Genomic DNA, 22,058 nt, shown 5'->3' on the forward strand with positions numbered 1-22,058 from the left:
AGCTTGACTTGGTGAAGGTCCATACATCAAAGAACGCAGCAAATGCACTCACTAAGAATCTATCTAGCAACTAGTGTCAATGCTATTTCACCCAATTGATGGGCATTCATACACAATATTCTTATCTGAATGTACAAATCGTATAGTTTTATGACCTTCCACATTGTCCATCGAGTGAGAGAATGTTGGGTTGTTAACAATGTAGGCCAGGTGTGTGCCACCCATCACTAACATATGTCTGCTCACCTTTATTTGTATAGATATACAATTTATGAGCTACACAAGGTAGATTTTCTATCATGTGTTAGTGAGAAGAAGAGGGATGGCTCTCCCTCATCATATCTATGTGTCATGATCTCTCTCTCTCTCTCTCTCTCTCTCTCTCTCTCTCTCTCTCTCTCTCTCTCTCTCTCTCTCTCTCTCTCTCTCTCTCTCTCTGGCTTCCACACATTTGACCCCACACTTGCACTTTCCTTCAACTATAAACATGAATACAAGGTATGTAGAGTCAATATATCTACCCAATGTTGATAAGAACTTGAAAATGCAATAAATTCTATGAGGGTGGACCTTTTGTAAGAGGATTTGTAGGGTTGTTGCCCCTATGAGGGTAGATGTGTAGGGTTGTTTCCTTTGTGAATTTGACAAAGCTCAATGCACTTTTCCTCATGCACCTTGGGAATGAAATGATACTTCACATCAATTTTCTTTATCTTCACATGGAGCACTATATCACAATGTAAAACTAGAACCTTTATAGGAATACCCAAAAAAACACTAGACAAGTATAACAACAAAAAAAATTATAGGTAGGAAACTTAGTGTATGTTTGGTTGAAATTGTGCCTTTGGAATCTAAGGAAGCAAGACCTTTGATTTGCATGGTTGCACACTCTAGCAAGAAATTTTCTTCTACATTAAAGTCATCTAGAAATGAGAAGATAAGGTCTGAAAAAGAAATTAAGTAAGAAAGAAGGTATGTGGCTTCATAAAGATGCTTCAATGGTTCTTCCCTTGATGGGGATGATTGAAATGAGACTGATACATCAATAGACATATATATTGTGCCCAGGGTGAGTCTCACATGATTTTTGGATGAGGGCCTTTTTAAGTGCCTTTGAGACAATCAATGAAGCTTGTCCACCAATATTTTCAAAAAATTCCATGGAAAGGACAACATAATCAATGGTAGCTTATCTTTCTCTACTATGGACTTCAATGATGCTCGTGTGGATTTGGCTGCGTGATGGACAATAAGATATATCAAAAAATTTGTAGCTTTTAAGGACCAAGATTTGAGAGGATTTAGATAGCCGGCTTAGGATAAAAAAAAAAGAATGCAAGAAAAAGGTTTTGTTGGACCGTCCCGATTGGCATGATTGGGCTCGTTGCTTCAACACTCCCCCCTCTCGGATTCTTGTCATCCCTGACAAGACTTCAATATTTTAGCAAGGGATTTCTTTGATTTTGCTCGTCAACATACTGTTGGAATGCCAGCATTATCTGTTGCACTTGATCTTCATCTTATGGCTTGTAGATTCTGGTTAAGGGGTTTCTCGTTCGTGTAAGGTGTATGCCACAAATCTTAATTTTAGATTGTTGCAAATGGGCATGAATATGGTTGAGTCCATCTCAAAGTAGCCCATATAGAATGCCTCCTTGAAGGTCTGCATGTAGTGGCTGGGCAGGAACATGATCCTTGAGAATAGGCCATAAATTACCTTCATCTTGGGGGTATCATTCGAATTGAAGATCAAAACCTTGTAGCACTCCAAGAATCAAGTCCAGTTGACTTTAATGGCCTCTGTGTTCCTCAAAGTGTTGATGCATGTTGAGAGCATATAGCATATTTTCAGCATCATCTTGCATGTGATGTCTGGTTTTCCTTGAACCAGACTAACCATTTGTTTGATGGCCTTCCTCATGTGAGCGAGTCAAGGTGCCTCTCTTGAAATGGAAAATACTGGGTAATTTAGCCATGTTGGGTGAGATAGAAGCAGCTCCTCAAAGTCAACCCACCTTCTACTCCTAATGATTGGGCAATATGTTGGGTTGATTTGAAGGTGGGTGGGAGAAAATGAATTTACTATGATTACTTGCTTGTTCTTTCCCATGAATTTATCTTTTCATTCAGGTCTGGATTCCTAGATTTACTTTGTGGCTCATTCTAAAAGATCTGCATCTTTGTAGCTTCCTTTGGCATTTGGAAATTGATGGCAGCAATTCATTCTTCTTCTCTATTGTTAGATATTTAAGTAGTGGATAGGGAAGTTTTGGCTCAGGAAACTCCTTTGATAGCTACTGTAGAGTGAGGTACTTTAATAAGTCTGATTTCACTAGATGGTGCTTGTAGTGAAGGTTCCTGGACACAACTTCCTTAGTCACTGCCTAATGTTCCTACGGTAGATGAAAATACTCTTGAGGCAATTTGGGGGTTTCAGTTGAAGTACCCACATCTACTGGGCCTTTGAATTGCCTATCTTCTTGGTCTATTTCTTCTTTTGTTTGCTCAAAATCTGGCCATGTTTCCAAGGGTCCTTTTTCTCCTTGTTGGAGGTTCTAGAACTGCTCTATTGTTGATAATTATTTTCTTAGCTCCTTCACTTTCTTCATCAGCATTTCAATGCTCTCAACCTTTGCTTTTCCCTCTTCTGCCATGGCTTTTTTCTTTGTGTGTAGAACTTCTTCTTAGGTGATTCTCATTGTTTGGAAAACTCCTAAGGTCTATTGCAAGTCTGTTATCTGCTTTTTGTTGACGTCGATCTGCTCAAAATTGCTTGTTGGGATGAGCAAAGGATCTTCTGTGAATGCTTCTAGCTATCTATTTGATCAACTATTTTGCTTTTTAGTACATCTAGTGAGATCCTTTGCTTCTGAGCAAGTGCTAGAGATTTCTTGGCACTTTTGGTGTGCTTGTGATATTACTTCTCTTTTTTTTCCAAGGCAAGCTTACTAATTTGAGCTATGCCCTCTTGTACTTTCATGGTCATCTTCCCTTTCCATTACATTTCGTTGTATTTTTCCAGCTCTCTGCTGACATGGTCTAGCTGCGCATCCCTTCTGTGAAGATCTTTTACTAGAAGTGTGTTGGTCGCGTGCAACTCCTTATTTTCACTCCTTGTTGAATCTCCATCTCTTCTTGTATGCTGACCATTGCTAAGATGAGATCAGTGTTGTTTTGTTCTTCTCTCTCATACTTGAGAGTTATCTACATGATCTCTTTGTTCAAATCCTCAACTTGCTTGGATATAAGTGTTGCCTTGGCCATAGTAGACATTGATTTATGGATTATTGGCCCTTGTTGAACAAAAGCTTGTGTCGTCTTGGTGGTGGTTTTCAACACAGATTCCTTGCTTTCATCTTTCTTGGTAAGTGTGATCTTTGGTGGAGCGGTTGTCTCGTGTCTTTGATCTAGTCTACCTCCATGGGAGTCTTCTTGAGAGAATGTCAAGGAAACAACTTCAATCCTGCCCTCTAGTGTTTTCTCCACATCGCCTGGATCCTTTTTACTGTATGGTTTACCTATTGTTGTTGGGTTTTTGATTAAGTTGGTAAACGAGCCATCTTGAGGTTTTCTTGTACTTTTAACAAGTCTTCAGGCTGATTTGCTCCGTCTTGTACCTGTTGAGTTTTTAGTTCATGTTCTTGATCAGTCATCATGGGGTTTTCTTGTATTTTTTGCAAGCGCTCTGGTGGTTGATCGTCTTCACTTGTAGTTTTCTTGGGTGTTTTTGACTCTGGACTGGGTTCTTTTAAGAAGGACTTTGGTACTTCTACTGTAGCTTGAGCCTCTGCTAGGTTGTAGCCTGTATCCTGGATGTCGTTTTGGCTTGTTCTTCCTTAATGAGGGGTCCATATCGGTTATCTACCTTTATGCTTTCCTTGTGGACGTGGCTTGCTTGCTCTAATTCGAGGCATTCATTTGTGGGTGGGGACTCCATGTGAATCAAATTTGTGGGCACATGGCTGGGTATCTTTGGTTCTACTTGTTTTGAGTATCTTGTTGGTACCCTTGCCTTGCTTGCTCCTCCTGATGGTAGATATGGTCATCATATCTATGACATTTTTTTGATCAAAATTTTCTTCTTCAATAGTGGTCTCAACAGGTTGTTGTCAGTATAATATTCTCTTTGTCCTTAGTTCTCTAGCAAAGGCACCTTCTTCAGGCTGATCTCGAGTCTTCATTGTTTTTGGCACCCCCCCTTCAACATGTCTGGACAATTTGTTCTTTGATTTTGACCCTCATGATATCTGGTAAACTCTGGGCGTGCTCTTCTTTTCTAGTTTTTTATGTGTCTCTTCTTCTTTGAGCAGCCTCTCTTTTCTTCTGTTTCCTTTCTTCTTCTACTTTTAGCTTTCTCTCTTGCTCATCCTTAGCCTTCTGCTCCCTTTTCTCCACCCTCTTGGTGTATGCAAACACCGGCTTCCTTTCTTGAGTAGTGGGGTCTAATTGTTGGAGCTCTATTTTTTCCATGTCAATCTCTCTTATTACTCACTTAGAGCTGGTGGCCCCTTCATCTCTCACATATTTTTGTTTTGTTGTCTTTTTAGCTCTTGTGGTCAATGAAGATGTAGATGGAGCTGCCACCTTCTTTGCTTTTGATTGTCTTATCCCTTTCTGCCAATCATTAGAGTTTGGGGTATCCTCCATTGAGTCCCGCTCTCAAGCATGCAACAATCTTTGTTAAGAATTCGGCTCCCCCGAGGTGTGGGATGCCAAAAAATTTGGCCCATTGCTTCTTCTTGGCCACTGCTACGAGCCGTTCGAAGCCCCATTTGGCTAGATCTTTAGGCACATGTGTGTGTTGTTATAATAACTTGTGGAAGGTTGAAGCCAAAGTCTTGTCAGGCCTTGTGTATCTGGTTTGTCTATCAAAGTGTAGGTGCTCGTGTAGAAACCTCATCAAAAATTCCGTCCTTCTTTCTTTGATGCTGCTGAATGTAGGCAGCTTCATAGAGCTGAAATCTTGTCAACATATAGCATTGTGGCTTTATCGGTTCTCCCCTTGGTAATTACATGATTTTTGGTATGGAATCCAAGGTGATCTCTACTGTAACCTTCTCTCCATATGCTTTTGTAAGAGTAGCCGTCATCTTTTCTTCATTTACCTTCTAGAGAGTGGTGATTAACTCATGAGTCCTTCTGCAATCTACCCGTACTATCCGCTCGGAGAGAAAATTCTCGACTCCTAGCCTGGTATGGCTCTATCGGCATTTTGCGGTGTGTATACAATGGTATTGAAACCTCTGGGCATCTGTGGAGCCTCCTATCTCTTTCCTTGCTCGTCTTTTCATATGCATCTAAAGACTCTAAAGCCGTGCTGAGTTTGAATGGACTCATTGACAAAGCAAGCCCTGGACCCCGTGATGTGGTCCATGTGGACCTGATAGCTTTCTTTTACTTCAAGTTTGTAAATGCTCCGGTGTCTCTTTTTCCTAAGAGTATCTGAACCTGGGGCAAACAAATGACAAAAATCCAATTTTTAGATGGATAATCATCAAATGTCATTGAAATGTGGAGTTGCTACTCTGAAAGTTAGTTTGGTAAATATCTTGATCTCAGAGTGTCCAATTTTGGCATATGAGGTGTCATTGAAATCCCCTTGAGATGAGTTCTACCAAACATCGAGTGAACTTATCCGAGAAAGCTCAAAACCAAGCAAAGTTATCAAGTGAGTTTCTCACATATATATATACTTCTTTTCTAAAAAGAGATATGAGAGAGAGAGAGAGAGAGCTTTCTCTAAACCCAAAAAATAAATGTCAGCACCATTGCTCCCCAATCATGATTATACAAATCTAGTCGTCCGTATACATGTCACCATTGCTAGCAAAAATATGTCTTTTTGGAAACTTAAATATAGATCAATTGAATAGCTTAGTTCACAAAGATGGAAGATGCATCTCCTTTCCATTTTGGATCATTGTTTGGAAAAATCTAGAAGATGTTTAGAAGGCCAAAATTTGTTTGCGGAAAATTTCAATCTCTTTTGAGCTTATGTCTGCTCAAGACAAGGTGGTAAGGAAATCTTGCTAGTTGGATGAGGGAAAGGGTTGCATCATATTGACATCGCATTTTTTGCAAATGATAGAGACTTGCCAAACCAAGAGCTACTATGTATGCCCACTAAGAAGAGCGCTAATAAGTGAGAAAAGATGCTTAGATCTCTCTCTCTTTCTGCATGTAAATAGTGTGTGTTTCACTGCAAAAGACCGATTTGTTGTGTTAGCTTTGATCACATGTTATGTTTATGTCAAAGCTATGCTAGTATGGAACTAATAGGTTGTTTCAAACTTTGAACCTAATATTGGAACTTTCATATTTTGAACCTCATATTAATGTTGAAAATGTTCAAAATTTTGATGTGTTCTTTCTTTAGATCAGGGCTCCTTGGGTAGCTACTTCATTTTTGGCGTCTTTCAACCAAAATAGATGAAAGACCAAGATTATATGTTTCAAGCGTCCTAGAGAATGAATTGAATATTATATTCTTGAACAATTTAAATGAAAGCCAATATGATATATTTATTTCTTCTTTTGAAAAGCTTTGATTTTCATGCAAAAGCAATAGCTTAAGAGTGTAATGATGAGAGTTACACCAAGATATTTACACTACAAACAAGGGTACGTGAGCACTTCATGACAACACAATCATAGTAGTACCTATGGGGTTTTGATCCATGTCCTACAATTTTAGTTGTTGTTCAATTTGCCAAAAAATATTAGTAGGTATCATATGCTAAAAATTTTGTACATCGATCTCATGGCCTTGTAGAGCAACGGAGGTGTAGTAAATTCTCTTGTTGTTGAATGCTCTCTTGATGTTAACACATTTATGCTTAAGGACTCCTTTTTTTTAAATCGTATATGACAACTCGAGACATGGATGTGTAATCACATTTTGTAATGGCTTCAACTAGCTTGAGGTACCTCATAAAGCACCCCCTATGCAAGATGGGACAAGGTGGCCTATCACCTTGCCCTCCTTTTGGCAATACTTTTCCAAGATGTTCTTTTGTTTGCAAAGGTTGCATGTCGTTAGTTTCTTTCTCTTTCGGTTTGAAAAGCCATGTCTTATAATTTGACCAATACATGTACTTAGAGGCTGCACATATGAACACGACCTACCTTCTTCGGTAAGACTCATATTGCCTTACTTTGTTATGCACTTTTATTTAAGCAAGCCTCGTGATTTTATCACTTGTTTGCAACCCTCCTTCACACAAGTTGGCCCGCTATTTTATCTAAGCATTGGATTTCTCCTTAACCGGTGGTCCGGTTGAACTGTGAAAAAGGAAGATGCGACCAGGCTCTTATCCTCTCTGTGGGCATATAACCCTATGTAATGCCAGCCGTCATGGCTGGATCAACCATAAATCGTAATGATGAGGATCAACAATTATGATGATGCTCAAAAGAGGGGCAATATTTAGGGAGCTGCAAGTACAAGCCATTACAAACTCTACTTTACAAACTACGGAAGCCAGTAATGCAAATTCGAAATGCCAATTTACATCCTTGTTCAGAATATGTCGAGCGCCCCTAAGCTCAATGATCAGTACAGTCATGCTAACGGCTAGCAGCTGGGATCTGGCCCGGATGGACACCCGGTGCTATGGGGGCACTAATAATACAGCTCCACCGTCGGTGGTAGCCGGCCAGCGGCATGAGCTAGCCCGTGATCAATGCACAAACGCCGCACGCAAGTTCTTCAAGAAGTGCAGCAAAGAGTGCCAAAGAAGCATTGGAAAGATAACAAGACACTCTGCAACTCTGAGTTGATGTGCAAATCATGGGTTCCAGCCTGACTGCGCAAACTGTCCCCTTTTGTCTATGTCGAAGCCGAATATGGAGAAGATCAACACCTTGATGATGATCATGAGTATGTTGCACCTCCTCTTTGCGAGCAATTGTGGGGCAACATGCCCGCACACGGTGTGCTGGGATCTTCATCAGCACCTATTGATCCTGTGCTGCCTGAACATCTACGCGTCTCGTCTGCTTTAGCGCTAGCGGCGATCTGCGCAATTTGATAGAAATGGTGTGCGAGCTGTCTGCAGAGTATAAGGGCAAGGTAGACGTTTTTGTGAACGATGCAAACGCCAAGGTAGCAGCGAGGAACTATATTATGCTTGAGCTTCTGAGGATGTACAGAGAGGAAGCTATTGATACTGTGATAGCTCTGTGGTATTGGACAGGCATGACGACAAAACAGTTGAGGGCATCCAAGGCAGTAGCCAGGGAGGCCCAGAGCTAGCAATGGAACTCATGGAAGTTCCATGGAGGTTTGATCGTGTCGACACGGAGAATTCAGCAGATTCGATAAGTGTAGCTAGAGTGAAGCGAATTCTCAAACAATGGGGATCTCTCTTGAAAGCTGTTGCACCATCGACCAATCCCGCTTCCTTTGCACCTTTCCTCATCACCTTCTTCCGCATCTGGCCTATGCTTCACATGATGTGGACAGAAGCCATTACCCCCGCTTCAGCACAGCAGAAACTCATGGATGCAGGTCTAGCCCCCATGACGTCCGAAGAAGTGGACATGGCCCACAATAATATTGCTCTTGCCTTAGGTGTAGGCTCAAGAAAAAGACTAATTGGCTTTACGCTGCAGAGAGAGAAGATGAAGGAAAGGCCAAAGGTCTCTCTCTCTCTCTCTCTCTCTCTCTCTCTCTCTCTCTCTCTCTCTCTCTCTCTCTCTCTCTCTCTCTCTCTCTCTCTCTCTCTCTCTCTCTCTCTCTCTCTCTCTCTCTCTCTCTCTCTCTCTCTCTCTCTCTCTCTCTCTCTCTCTCTCTCTCTCTCTCTCTCTCTCTCTCTCTCTCTCTCCCCCACCCAACTTTCCGCAGAGGCTTTCCTGTCGAGTCTTGCAAGAGGCTGGAGGCACTGTCCCGTCAAGAGTCGAAGGCAAAGATAATTAATGGTCGGTGACTGCTGTGGAAGGTACATGACAGCTAATCAAGAAGCTTGTGACTAGCTTGACAACGGCAGCAAGGATATGAGGAGGTGGTGCGCCTGCGTTTCCCTCACTCACTCCCTCTCTCTCTCTCCCCCTCTCTCAAAAAGAAAAAAAAACTCAACTCTCTCAAAGAGCACGCGGAGTTGAGTTTTTTTTTTTTCCTCGCGCGTGCTCTTTGAGAGAGTTCAGTTTTTTTTTTCTTTTTGAGAGAGAGAGAGAGAGAGAGAGAGAGAGAGAGAGAGAGAGAGAGAGAGAGAGAGAGAGAGAGAGAGAGAGAGAGAGAGAGAGAGAGAGAGAGAGAGAGAGAGAGAGAGAGCCAGCCCTCGCTTTGTGAAAGAAGGCTCCAACACAGAGCGAGAGGGGGAGACGGCAGGCAGAAGGCTAGAGATGGGGACGCTGGGCAGGGTTGTTTATCGACTTGGATCTCGATATGCAATTCAAAAAATATGTGCTTGCTCAAAGTGGGTCATGCCTCGTCAAGTGCCACAGGTGCAATGGACGACTTTACAAAATAGAACCTCAGATTATTTGAAGTTGTAGGTTTTTTTCTCAAACAAGTACATTACTGCTCAAGTTTTTCACACCCCAACTAGGACGGTGGCAGCAGCAGCTTGCTCACAAGAAAAGGACTTGATGGAGAAAATGGAATCACATTCTGATTGTGCAGCTGAGCGAAAATTGGTCAAGTGCTAGCCAACAGGCTGAAAGAGAAGGAGATACCAACCATCCACTTTAGCTGGACAAAGGACCAACGATACCATGGAAAATGGAAAGCTCTTGTAGATGGCATCAGGGAGCATGGAATTAGTTTTGTGGGCTGAAGCTATTGCAGAGCATATTGCATGTCTGAGTGCTATTTAGCATGACTTGACTGAAGTATCTTCCTCATCAGATCGACACTTCAACTCTGTTCTTAAGCAAATTAAAATTGGGGTTCACTACATCAAATTTCTCTCTTGGATGTATGAGAGAGCGAACCTGAAGATCTGGCTATTGCTTGTAAGACGTGCCATACTCCAGTAGAATTTTTGATTGATTATGGCATGAATTGCTGCAGGTGGTTGCATGGTCAATGCCAGAATCCCCAACGCTTTTCGAGATGTAAAGAGAGAGAGAGAGAGAGAGAGAGAGAGAGAGAGAGAGAGAGTTTTCCTGGTTCGAGAGTAGGGAGGCCGCCATGACGACCAGGTTGAAGAAGAACAGGAAGAAGAGAGGTCACGTTAGTGTAGGCCACGGAAGAATTGGCAAGCACAGAGAGTATCCTGGAGGTCGCGGTAATGCAGGAGGTATGCACCAACATCGCATTATTTTCGACAAATATCACCCCGGTGACTAATGAAATAAAATTCATTAGCTTGGAATATTCCAAAGGATCTTTTGCAACTCCTTGCAATTCCCCATTTCCTTCCTCTACACCTCGCCGATGCCCTTGCACACAGCCTTCCCTCTCACAACCTGCCACCAATAAGCAATGGCTCTCTCACCCTTCCCTAGAGAATTCACCATTAGCTTATTGTAGAGAATGGAGGCAAGTCTCTTGTCGCGAGCAACAACCCAAGGGCCTCTCACTTGGATCACCCTACCTGGCTCTTCTGTGCAGGTTGAGAGAGAGAGAGAGAGAGAGAGAGAGAGAGAGAGAGAGAGAGAGAGAGAAGGCTTGCATGCTGCCCTTTTGCAGAGTGGTCATGAGAGGCCCCGAGGGAGGGAGAGAGACTCCAAGTGGTCTGAGAGAGAGAGACGGTACGGTGCCCACATGTCAAGGAGAGGGAGAAACAATATCCTTTCTCTTTTTTGAAAGCCGGGTATCCTCCCGAGATTCCAACTGTAAACGATTTTTACAAAATCGTTTACACATACTCCGGGAAGGTCTAAGACAATGAACAAGTTCCACTGTCCCATTGTGAATGTGGATGGTCTCTTCTCGCTTCTACCCGACTCTCTGAAGTCTGCTCCCGAAGGAAAGGGCCCTTCCTGGATGTCACACAGTTTGGGTACCTCAAGGTGCAGGGTAAAGGCGATGCTCCCCCCACTCCTTTGGTCGTTAAAGCTTTGGTCGTTAGATATACAATTTATGAGCTAGACAAGGTAGATTTTCTATCATGTGTTAGTGAGAAGAAGAGGGATGGCTCTCCCTCATCATATATATGTGTCATGATCTCTCTCTCACTCTCTCTCTCTATCTCTCTCTGGCTTCCACACATTTGACCCCACACTTGCACTTCCCTTCAACTACAAACATGAATACAAGGTATGTAGAGTCAATATATCTACCCAATGTTGATAAGAACTTGAAAATGCAATAAATTCTATGAGGGTGGACCTTTTGTAAGAGGATTTGTTGGGTTGTTGCCCCTATGAGGGTAGATGTGTAGGGTTGTTTCCTTTGTGAATTTGACAAAGCTCAATGCACTTTTCCTCATGCACCTTGGGAATGAAATGATACTTCACATCAATTTTCTTTATCTTCACATGGAGCACTATATCACAATGTAAAACTAGAACCTTTATAGGAATACCCAAAAAAACACTAGACAAGTATAACAACAAAAAAAATTATAGGTAGGAAACTTAGTGTATGTTTGGTTGAAATTGTGCCTTTGGAATCTAAGGAAGCAAGACCTTTGATTTGCATGGTTGCACACTCTAGCAAGAAATTTTCTTCTACATTAAAGTCATCTAGAAATGAGAAGATAAGGTCTGAAAAAGAAATTAAGTAAGAAAGAAGGTATGTGTCTTCATAAAGATGCTTCAATGGTTCTTCCCTTGATGGGGATGATTGAAATGAGACTGATACATCAATAGACATATATATTGTGCCCAGGGTGAGTCTCACATGCTTTTTGGATGAGGGCCTTTTTAAGTGCCTTTGAGACAATCAATGAAGCTTGTCCACCAATATTTTCAAAAAATTCCATGGAAAGGACAACATAATCAATGGTAGCTTATCTTTCTCTACTATGGACTTCAATGATGCTCGTGTGGATTTGGCTGCGTGATGGACAATAAGATATATCAAAAAATTTGTAGCTTTTAAGGACCAAGATTTGAGAGGATTTAGATAGCCGGCTTAGGATTAAAAAAAAAGAATGCAAGAAAAAGGTTTTGTTGGACCGTCCCGATTGGCATGATTGGGCTCGTTGCTTCAACACTCCCCCCTCTCGGATTCTTGTCATCCCTGACAAGACTTCAATATTTTAGCAAGGGATTTCTTTGATTTTGCTCATCAACATACTGTTGGAATGCCAGCATTATCTGTTGCACTTGATCTTCATCTTATGGCTTGTAGATTCTGGTTAAGGGGTTTCTCGTTCGTGTAAGGTGTATGCCACAAATCTTAATTTTAGATTGTTGCAAATGGGCATGAATATGGTTGAGTCCATCTCAAAGTAGCCCATATAGAATGCCTCCTTGAAGGTCTGCATGTAGTGGCTGGGCAGGAACATGATCCTTGAGAATAGGCCATAAATTACCTTCATCTTGGGGGTATCATTCGAATTGAAGATCAAAACCTTGTAGCACTCCAAGAATCAAGTCCAGTTGACTTTAATGGCCTCTGTGTTCCTCAAAGTGTTGATGCATGTTGAGAGCATATAGCATATTTTCAGCATCATCTTGCATGTGATGTCTGGTTTTCCTTGAACCAGACTAACCATTTGTTTGATGGCCTTCCTCATGTGAGTGAGTCAAGGTGCCTCTCTTGAAATGGAAAATACTGGGTAATTTAGCCATGTTGGGTGAGATAGAAGCAGCTCCTCAAAGTCAACCCACCTTCTACTCCTAATGATTGGGAAATATGTTGGGTTGATTTGAAGGTGGGTGGGAGAAAATGAATTTACTATGATTACTTGCTTGTTCTTTCCCATGAATTTATCTTTTCATTCAGGTCTGGATTCCTAGATTTACTTTGTGGCTCATTCTAAAAGATCTGCATCTTTGTAGCTTCCTTTGGCATTTGGAAATTGATGGCAGCAATTCATTCTTCTTCTCTATTGTTAGATATTTAAGTAGTGGATAGGGAAGTTTTGGCTCAGGAAACTCCTTTGATAGCTACTGTAGAGTGAGGTACTTTAATAAGTCTGATTTCACTAGATGGTGCTTGTAGTGAAGGTTCCTGGACACAACTTCCTTAGTCACTGCCTAATGTTCCTACGGTAGATGCAAATACTCTTGAGGCAATTTGGGGGTTTCAGTTGAAGTACCCACATCTACTGGGCCTTTGAATTGCCTATCTTCTTGGTCTATTTCTTCTTTTGTTTGCTCAAAATCTGGCCATGTTTCCAAGGGTCCTTTTTCTCCTTGTGGGAGGTTCTAGAACTGCTCTATTGTTGATAATTATTTTCTTAGCTCCTTCACTTTCTTCATCAGCATTTCAATGCTCTCAACCTTTGCTTTTCCCTCTTCTGCCATGGCTTTTTTCTTTGTGTGTAGAACTTCTTCTTAGGTGATTCTCATTGTTTGGAAAACTCCTAAGGTCTATTGCAAGTCTGTTATCTGCTTTTTGTTGACGTCGATCTGCTCAAAATTGCTTGTTGGGATGAGCAAAGGATCTTCTGTGAATGCTTCTAGCTATCTATTTGATCAACTATTTTGCTTTTTAGTACATCTAGTGAGATCCTTTGCTTCTGAGCAAGTGCTAGAGATTTCTTGGCACTTTTGGTGTGCTTGTTGATATTACTTCTCTTTCTTTTCCAATGAAAGCTTACTAATTTGAGCTATGCCCTCTTGTACTTTCATGGTCATCTTCCCTTTCCATTACATTTCCTTGTATTTTTCCAGCTCTCTGCTGACATGGTCTAGCTGGGCATCCCTTCTGTGAAGATCTTTTACTAGAAGTGTGTTGGTCGCGTGCAACTCCTTATTTTCACTCCTTGTTGAATCTCCATCTCTTATTGTATGCTGACCATTGCTAAGATGAGATCAGTGTTGTTTTGTTCTTCTCTCTCATACTTGAGAGTTATCTACATGATCTCTTTGTTCAAATCCTCAACTTGCTTGGATATAAGTGTTGCCTTGGCCATAGTAGACATTGATTTATGGATTATTGGCCCTTGTTGAACAAAAGCTTGTGTCGTCTTGGTGGTGGTTTTCAACACAGATTCCTTGCTTTCATCTTTCTTGGTAAGTGTGATCTTTGCTGGAGCGGTTGTCTCGTGTCTTTGATCTAGTCTACCTCCATGGGAGTCTTCTTGAGAGAATGTCAGGGAAAAAACTTCAATCCTGCCCTCTAGTGCTTTCTCCACATCGCCTGGATCCTTTTTACTGTATGGTTTACCTATTGTTGTTGGGTTTTTGATTAAGTTGGTAAACGAGCCATCTTGAGGTTTTCTTGTACTTTTAACAAGTCTTCAGGCTGATTTGCTCCGTCTTGTACCTGTTGAGTTTTTAGTTCATGTTCTTGATCAGTCATCATGGGGTTTTCTTGTATTTTTTGCAAGCGCTTTGGTGGTTGATCGTCTTCACTTGTAGTTTTCTTGGGTGTTTTTGACTCTGGACTGGGTTCTTTTAAGAAGGACTTTGGTAGTTCTACTGTAGCTTGAGCCTCTGCTAGGTTGTAGCCTGTATCCTGGATGTCGTTTTGGCTTGTTCTTCCTTAATGAGGGGTCCATATCAAATATCTACCTTTATGCTTTCCTTGTGGACATGGCTTGCTTGCTCTAATTGGAGGCATTCATTTGTGGGTGGGGACTCCATGTGAATCAAATTTGTGGGCACATGGCTAGGTATCTTTGGTTCTACTTGTTTTGAGTCTCTTGTTAGTACCCTTGCCTTGCTTGCTCCTCCTGATGGTAGATATGGTCATCATATCTATGACATTTTTTTGATCAAAATTTTCTTATTCAATAGTGGTCTCAACAGGTTGTTGTCAGTATAATATTATCTTTGTCCTTAGTTCTCTAGCAAAGGAACCTTCTTCAGGATGCTCTCGAGTCTTCATTGTTTTTGGCACCCCCCCCTTCAGCTCCTTCTGCATGTCTGGACAATTTGTTCTTTAATTTTGGCCCTCATGATATCTGGTAAACTCTGGGCGTGCTCTTCTTTTCTAGTTTTTTATGTGTCTCTTCTTCTTTGAGCAGCCTCTCTTTGCTTCTATTTCCTTTCTTCTTCTGCTTTTAGCTTTCTCTCTTGCTCATCCTTAGCCTTCTGCTCCCTTTTCTCCACCCTCTTGGTGTATGCAAACACCGGCTTCCTTTCTTGAGTAGTGGGGTCTAATTGTTGGAGCTCTATCTTTTCCACGTCAATCTCTCTTCTTACTGACTTAGAGTTGGTGGCCCCTTCATCTCTCACATATTTTTGTTTTGTTGTCTTCTTAGCTCTTGTGGTCAATGAAGATGTAGATGGAGCTGCCACCTTATTTGCTTTTGATTGTCTTATCCCTTTCTACCAATCATTAGAGTTTGGGGCATCCTCCATTGAGTCCCGCTCTCAAGCATGCAACAATCTTTGTTAAGAATTCGGCTCCCCCGAGGTGTGGGATGCCAAAAAATTTGGCCCATTGCTTCTTCTTGGCCACTGCTACGAGCCGTTCGAAGCCCCATTTGGCTAGATCTTTAGGCACATGTGTGTGTTGTCATAATAACTTGTGGAAGGTTGAAGCCAAATTCTTGTCAGGCCTTGTGTATCTGGTTTGTCTATCAAAGTGTAGGTGCTCGTGTAGAAACCTCATCAAAAATTCCGTCCTTCTTTCTTTGATGCTGCTGAATGTAGGCAGCTTCATAGAGCTGAAATCTTGTCAACATATAGCATTGTGGCTTTATCGGTTCTCCCCTTGGTAATTACATGATTTTTGGTATGGAATCCAAGGTGATCTCTACTGTAACCTTCTCTCCGTATGCTTTTGTAAGAGTAGCCGTCATCTTTTCTTCATTTACCTTCTAGAGAGTGGTGATTAACTCATGAGTCCTTCTGCAATCTACCCGTACTATCCGCTCGGAGAGAAAATTCTCGACTCCTAGCCAGGTATGTTCCAAGCTAATGAATTTGATTTCATTAGTCACCGGGGTGATATTTGTCGAAAAGAATGCGATGTGGTGCATACCTCCTGCATTACCGCGACCTCCAGGATACTCTCTGTGGTTGCCAATTCTTCCGTGGCCTACACTAACGTGACCTCTCTTCTTCCTGTTCTTCTTCAACCTGGTCGTCATGGCGGCCTCCCTACTCTCGAACCAGGAAAACTCTCTCTCTCTCTCTCTCTCTCTCTCTCTCTCTCTCTCTCTCTCTCTCTCTCTCTCTCTCTCTCTCTCTCTCTCTCTCTCTCTCTCTCTCTCTCTCTCTCTCTCTCTCTCTCTCTCTCTCTCTCTCTCTCTCTCTCTCTCTCTCTTTACATCTCAAAAAGGGTTGGGGATTTTGGCATTGACCATGCAACCACCTACAGCAATTCATGCCATAATCAATCAAGAATTCTACTGGAGTATGGCACGTCTTACAAGCAATAGCCAGATCTTCAGGTTCGCTCTCTCATACATCCAAGAGAGAAATTTGATGTAGTGAACCCCAATTTTAATTTGCTTAAGAACAGAGTTGAAGTGTCGATTTGATGAGGAAGATACTTCAGTCAAGTCATGCTAAATAGCACTGAGACATGCAATATGCTCTGCAACAGCTTCAGCCCACAAAACTAATTCCATGCTCCTTGATGCCATCTACAACAACTTTCCATTTTCCATGGTATCGTTGGTCCTTTGTGCAGCTAAAGTGGATGGTAGGTATCTCCTTCTCTTTCAGCCTGTTGGCTAGCACTTGACCAATTTTCGCTGCAGCTGCACAATCAGAATGTGATTCCATTTTCTCCATCAAGTCCTTTTCTTGTGAGCAAGCTGCTGCTGCCACCGTCCTAGTTGGGGTGTGAAAAACTTGAGCAGTAATGTACTTGTTTGAGAAAAAAACCTACAACTTCAAATAATCTGAGGTTCTATTTTGTAAAGTCGTCCATTGCACCTGTGGCACTTGACGAGGCATGACCCACTTTGAGCAAGCACATATTTTTTGAATTGCATATCTAGATCCAAGTCGATAAACAACCCTGCCCAGCGTCCCCATCTCTAGCCTTCTGCCTGCCGTCTCCCCCTCTCGCTCTGTGTTGGAGCCTTCTTTCACAAAGCGAGGGCTGGCTCTCTCTCTCTCTCTCTCTCTCTCTCTCTCTCTCTCTCTCTCTCTCTCTCTCTCTCTCTCTCTCTCTCTCTCTCTCTCTCTCTCTCTCTCTCTCTCTCTCTCTCTCTCTCTCTCTCTCTCTCTCCCCCCCCCCCAAGTTGCCGCAGAGGCTTTCCTGTCGAGTCTTGCAAGAGGTTGGAGGCACTGTCCCGTCAAGAGTCGAAGGCAAAGATAATTAATGGTCGGTGACTGCTGTCGAAGGTACATGACAACTGATCAAGAAGCTTGTGACTAGCTTGACAACGGCAGCAAGGATATGAGGAGGTCCTCACTCACTCCCTCTCTCTCTCTCCCCCTCTCTCAAAAAGAAAAAAAAAACTCAACTCTCTCAAAGAGCGCCCGCCGAAACTCAACTCTCTCAAAGAGCGCGCGTCGGCGCGCGCTCTTTGAGAGAGTTGAGTTTTTTTTTTCTTTTTGAGAGAGAGAGAGAGAGAGAGAGAGAGAGAGAGAGAGAGAGAGAGAGAGAGAGAGAGAGAGAGAGAGAGAGCCAGCCCTCGCTTTGTGAAAGAAGGCTCCAACACAGAGCGAGAGGGGGAGACGGCAGGCAGAAGGCTAGAGATGGGGACGCTAGGCAGGGTTGTTTATCGACTTGGATCTCAATATGCAATTCAAAAAATATGTGCTTGCTCAAAGTGGGTCATGCCTCGTCAAGTGCCACAGGTGCAATGGACGACTTTACAAAACAGAACCTCAGATTATTTGAAGTTGTAAGTTTTTTTCTCAAACAAGTACATTACTGCTCAAGTTTTTCACACCCCAACTAGGACGGTGGCAGCAGCAGCTTGCTCACAAGAAAAGGACTTGATGGAGAAAATGGAATCACATTCTGATTGTGCAGCTGCAGCGAAAATTGGTCAAGTGCTAGCCAACAGGCTGAAAGAGAAGGAGATACCTACCATCCACTTTAGCTGCACAAAGGACCAACGATACCATGGAAAATGGAAAGTTGTTGTAGATGGCATCAAGGAGCATGGAATTAGTTTTGTGGGCTGAAGCTGTTGCAGAGCATATTGCATGTCTCGGTGCTATTTAGCATGACTTGACTGAAGTATCTTCCTCATCAAATCGACACTTCAACTCTGTTCTTAAGCAAATTAAAATTGGGGTTCACTACATCAAATTTCTCTCTTGGATGTATGAGAGAGCGAACCTGAAGATCTGGCTATTGCTTGTAAGACGTGCCATACTCCAGTAGAATTCTTGATTGATTATGGCATGAATTGCTGTAGGTGGTTGCATGGTCAATGCCAAAATCCCCAACCCTTTTTGAGATGTAAAGAGAGAGAGAGAGAGAGAGAGAGAGAGAGAGAGAGAGAGAGTTTTCCTGGTTCGAGAGTAGGGAGGCCGCCATGACGACCAGGTTGAAGAAGAACAGGAAGAAGAGAGGTCACGTTAGTGTAGGCCACGGAAGAATTGGCAACCACAGAGAGTATCCTGGAGGTCGCGGTAATGCAGGAGGTATGCACCACATCGCATTCTTTTCGACAAATATCACCCCGGTGACTAATGAAATCAAATTCATTAGCTTGGAATATTCCAAAGGATCTTTTGCAACTCCTTGCAATTCCCCATTTCCTTCCTCTACACCTCGCCGATGCCCTTGCACATAGCCTTCCCTCTCACAACCTGCCACCAATAAGCAATGGCTCTCTCACCCTTCCCCAGAGAATTCACCATAAGCTTATTGTAGAGAATGGAGGCAGGTCTCTTGTCGCGAGCAACAACTCAAGGGCCTCTCACTTGGATCACCCTACCTAGCTCTTTAGTGCAGGTTGAGAGAGAGAGAGATAGATAGATAGATAGATAGTTCTATTATCGTCCTGGGAGGTCAAATATGACCTATGGGACCAAATGAACATGTCACGTGGTGTGAGTGGAGTTCATAAGTGACTCTCGATGCTCAAAAATGGCTGAAATGAGCGTCGCAATAGAGAGTCCACATCGTGGTTGGGAGAGGAAGGTATGTAGGGAGAGCTCATGGCTCAATATATGGGGAAAAGAGGACCTAATGTGTTCAAAAGCTGAGCACTCAAGTAGTGTGTGGTACTCACTTTCTCGCACTTGACGAGGGCATAAGGTGCAAAGTCGATGACACTCCTCGCCAGTGCCCCAACGTCCTGTCTCGCAGCGTAGAGAATGGGAGCTAAGACGAATGGAGGCAATGGTGCGGATCGCACTCAACGGGATGGGCTCAAGGATGTAGGAATGGGTTCGGTTACCTCGTTCCGAGAAGAAGAGAGATTTGTAGTTTGGGGCAACGTGTGTGGTGTAATGGCTGAAGCGAGAACCTCCGGATTTCTCCCAAGCCATGATACATTGGCGTTGTAAGAAGGCCTCATTAACTTGGGAGTCGATCGACGCATCCTTGACCAAGTGACATGCATCCCATCTTCCAAACCATTTCTTGATATCAAGCATCCACCCCGAACTTAGTATTTTGCTCTTGCACGTCTTTTGAACCTTTTGACTTGCTTCATATGCGATTCTAGGAAGTCGATGCAAAGGGCTACGTTGTGTCTTACGCATGTACTCCACAACCCTTTCCATGCCCAAGACCTCAATGGGAAGCGCTCCGGACTCAAGAAGTAAGAGCATGTAGGGTGTTTGTGTCTTGACTTGGAGAAAGTTGGTGAGAAAACGCTTTTGGACATTCTCAAACTCTTTCCAAGTAGACTTCCCGATGCTTCCACCCCACACCTCCACTCCATAAAGAAGCACCGGTGTCACCAATGTGTCAAAGAGGTACTTTTTGAGAGCCCAACACTTGATCTCTCCTGCATTGCACATGTTCTCAAATGCATAATAAGCCCTCTTTCCGGCTTCCAAGCGACGCATTGCACAATCCTTCCATTTATGATTGGATGGAACCTCAAGGCCAAGGTACTTGAAGTGATCTACCACTTCAAGTTTCTCATTGTTGTATACAATGCATGGATTTTCGTCATTGAGGGTCTTTACAAGCATAACCTTGGTTTTGGATCCATTCACGATCAGCCCGCTATGTAGGCAAAAGCGTTCCAAGACACTCATAAGCTTTTGTGCATCTTCTAAGGTATGTGCCAAGAGCACTACATCATCACCCTACCTAGCTCTTTAGTGCAGGTTGAGAGAGAGAGAGAGAGAGAGAGAGAGAGAGAGAGAGAGAGAGAGAGAGAGAGAGAGAAGCTTGTATGTTGCCCTTTTGCAGAGTGGTCATGAGAGGCACCGAGAGAGAGAGAGAGAGAGAGAGAGAGAGACTCCAAGTTGTTTGAGAGAGAGAGAGACGGCATGGTGCCCACATGTCAAGGAGAGGGAGAAACAATATCCTTTCGCTTTTTTGAAAGCCGGGTATCCTCCCGAGATTCCAGCTGTAAACGATTTTTCCAAAATCGTTTACACATACTCCGGGAAGGTCTAAGACAATGAACAAGTTCCACTGTCCCATTGTGAATGTGGATGGTCTCTTCTCGCTTCTACCCGACTCTCTGAAGTTTGCTCCCGAAGGAAAGGGCCCTTCCTGGATGTCACAGAGTTTGGGTACTTCAAGGTGCTGGGTAAAGGCGATGCTCCCCCCACTCCTTTGGTCGTTAAAGCTTTCAGAGAAGAAGATCAAAGAGGCCGGTGGTGCCATCCTTCTCACTCAAATCTTCCCTTCTATTGACCTAGGCGGATGACGAGGCAGCTCTTTCGCTTCTCAATTTAGTTGTGTAGGATTTTTGTATGAGGACTTGTAGAGATGAGTTTTGATGTCCTAAAGACGATTGAATGAAGCCGACTTTCCCTTTTTAAAAAATTAAAAAAAAAATCTCCACAGCGAAGAGGAAGCAGAAGCAATTGCGGCATAAGAAATCATGACCGTAAGCGCCGCAATGGTGGATGTAACAAGCACAGATGAGGCCACACCAACCCAATCAGGTGCTCCAATTATGGGTGATGTGTGCCCAAGGACAAGGTTGTCAAGCAGTTTCTTGTAAGGAACATTGTTGAGCAAGCTTCTGTGCGAGATGTGCAGGATGCTTGCGTTTATGATGGGTACACACTTCCCAAGTTTTATGCCAAAATTTAGTACTGTGTTTCATGCGCCATTCACTCTCACGTTGTCCATGTGAGATCTCGCATAGCAAGAAGATCTCGGGATCCACCACATAGGTTTAGACGCAAGGAGGATATGGAGAACCAGAATCAGCATACCAATGTTCCTGCTATTAGGAAGTAGCAAGGTGTCTAATTAGTGCATAATCCAGAAGAGGAATAAGACTAATGAATTTTGACTTCTATCATAGAACTCTTAGAAGACATATGCTACAAGCATTGCCACTGTGGTTGAAGCCATCAATTGGATGGACATTGAGTGACTTTTGAGTCTTTTGGGAGGGCTTGTATCTGATGTTTTGGAAATGTCTTTCTAAAGTTTTTTCCACAAAAAAAGAGAGAGAGTCCGACTTGCTTCTGAGACTCTAAGAGTGCGTGACAGAGAGAAGCCTTGCGAGTGAACAAGACACGACACTCAAAATTCACTAAACTCGGCCGCTGAGAGTGAGTGAGTCGTCACTTATAGAGGTGGTGTTGATTTTGAGAGGAGAGAGAGAGAGAGAGAGAGAGAGAGAGAGAGCGAAAGAGAGCATAATTGGCTAGATTGTTTGAGAGCATGCACACCCCTTTCATGCAAATCTCGCTGCCCAGTGGCGGAGTCAGGCCCACTTTTGTGGAACTCTAGAAGAAGGTGGAGGTAGGGATTGCTGAACAAGGGCATCGACGCATCAAAGTCATTTTTGACGCATGACCAGAAAGGCTGGTTTTTGAGAAAAGATTCCTCGGCTGTGATCCTGCAACTGTGGAAGACAAAACTCATTCTCTCTCTCTCTCTCTCTCTCTCTCTCTCTCTCTCTCTCTCTCTCTCTCTCTCTCTCTCTCTCTCTCTCTCACACACACACACACACACACACACACACACACACACACACACACCC

At 43.0% G+C, this 22,058-nt stretch overlaps 1 pseudogene; it reads left to right on the forward strand.

Moving 5' to 3' along the window:
• The first annotated feature begins 18,458 nt into the window (after nucleotides 1-18,458).
• LOC147465971 (large ribosomal subunit protein uL15x pseudogene) lies at nucleotides 18,459-20,762 on the forward strand (annotated as a pseudogene).
• Nucleotides 20,763-22,058: the final 1,296 nt, after the last annotated feature.

This window comes from Adiantum capillus-veneris, chromosome 1 (genome assembly GCF_014529385.1).
Source record: "Adiantum capillus-veneris isolate H3 chromosome 1, ASM1452938v2, whole genome shotgun sequence".
In the NCBI taxonomy this organism is placed as follows: domain Eukaryota; kingdom Viridiplantae; phylum Streptophyta; class Polypodiopsida; order Polypodiales; family Pteridaceae; genus Adiantum; species Adiantum capillus-veneris.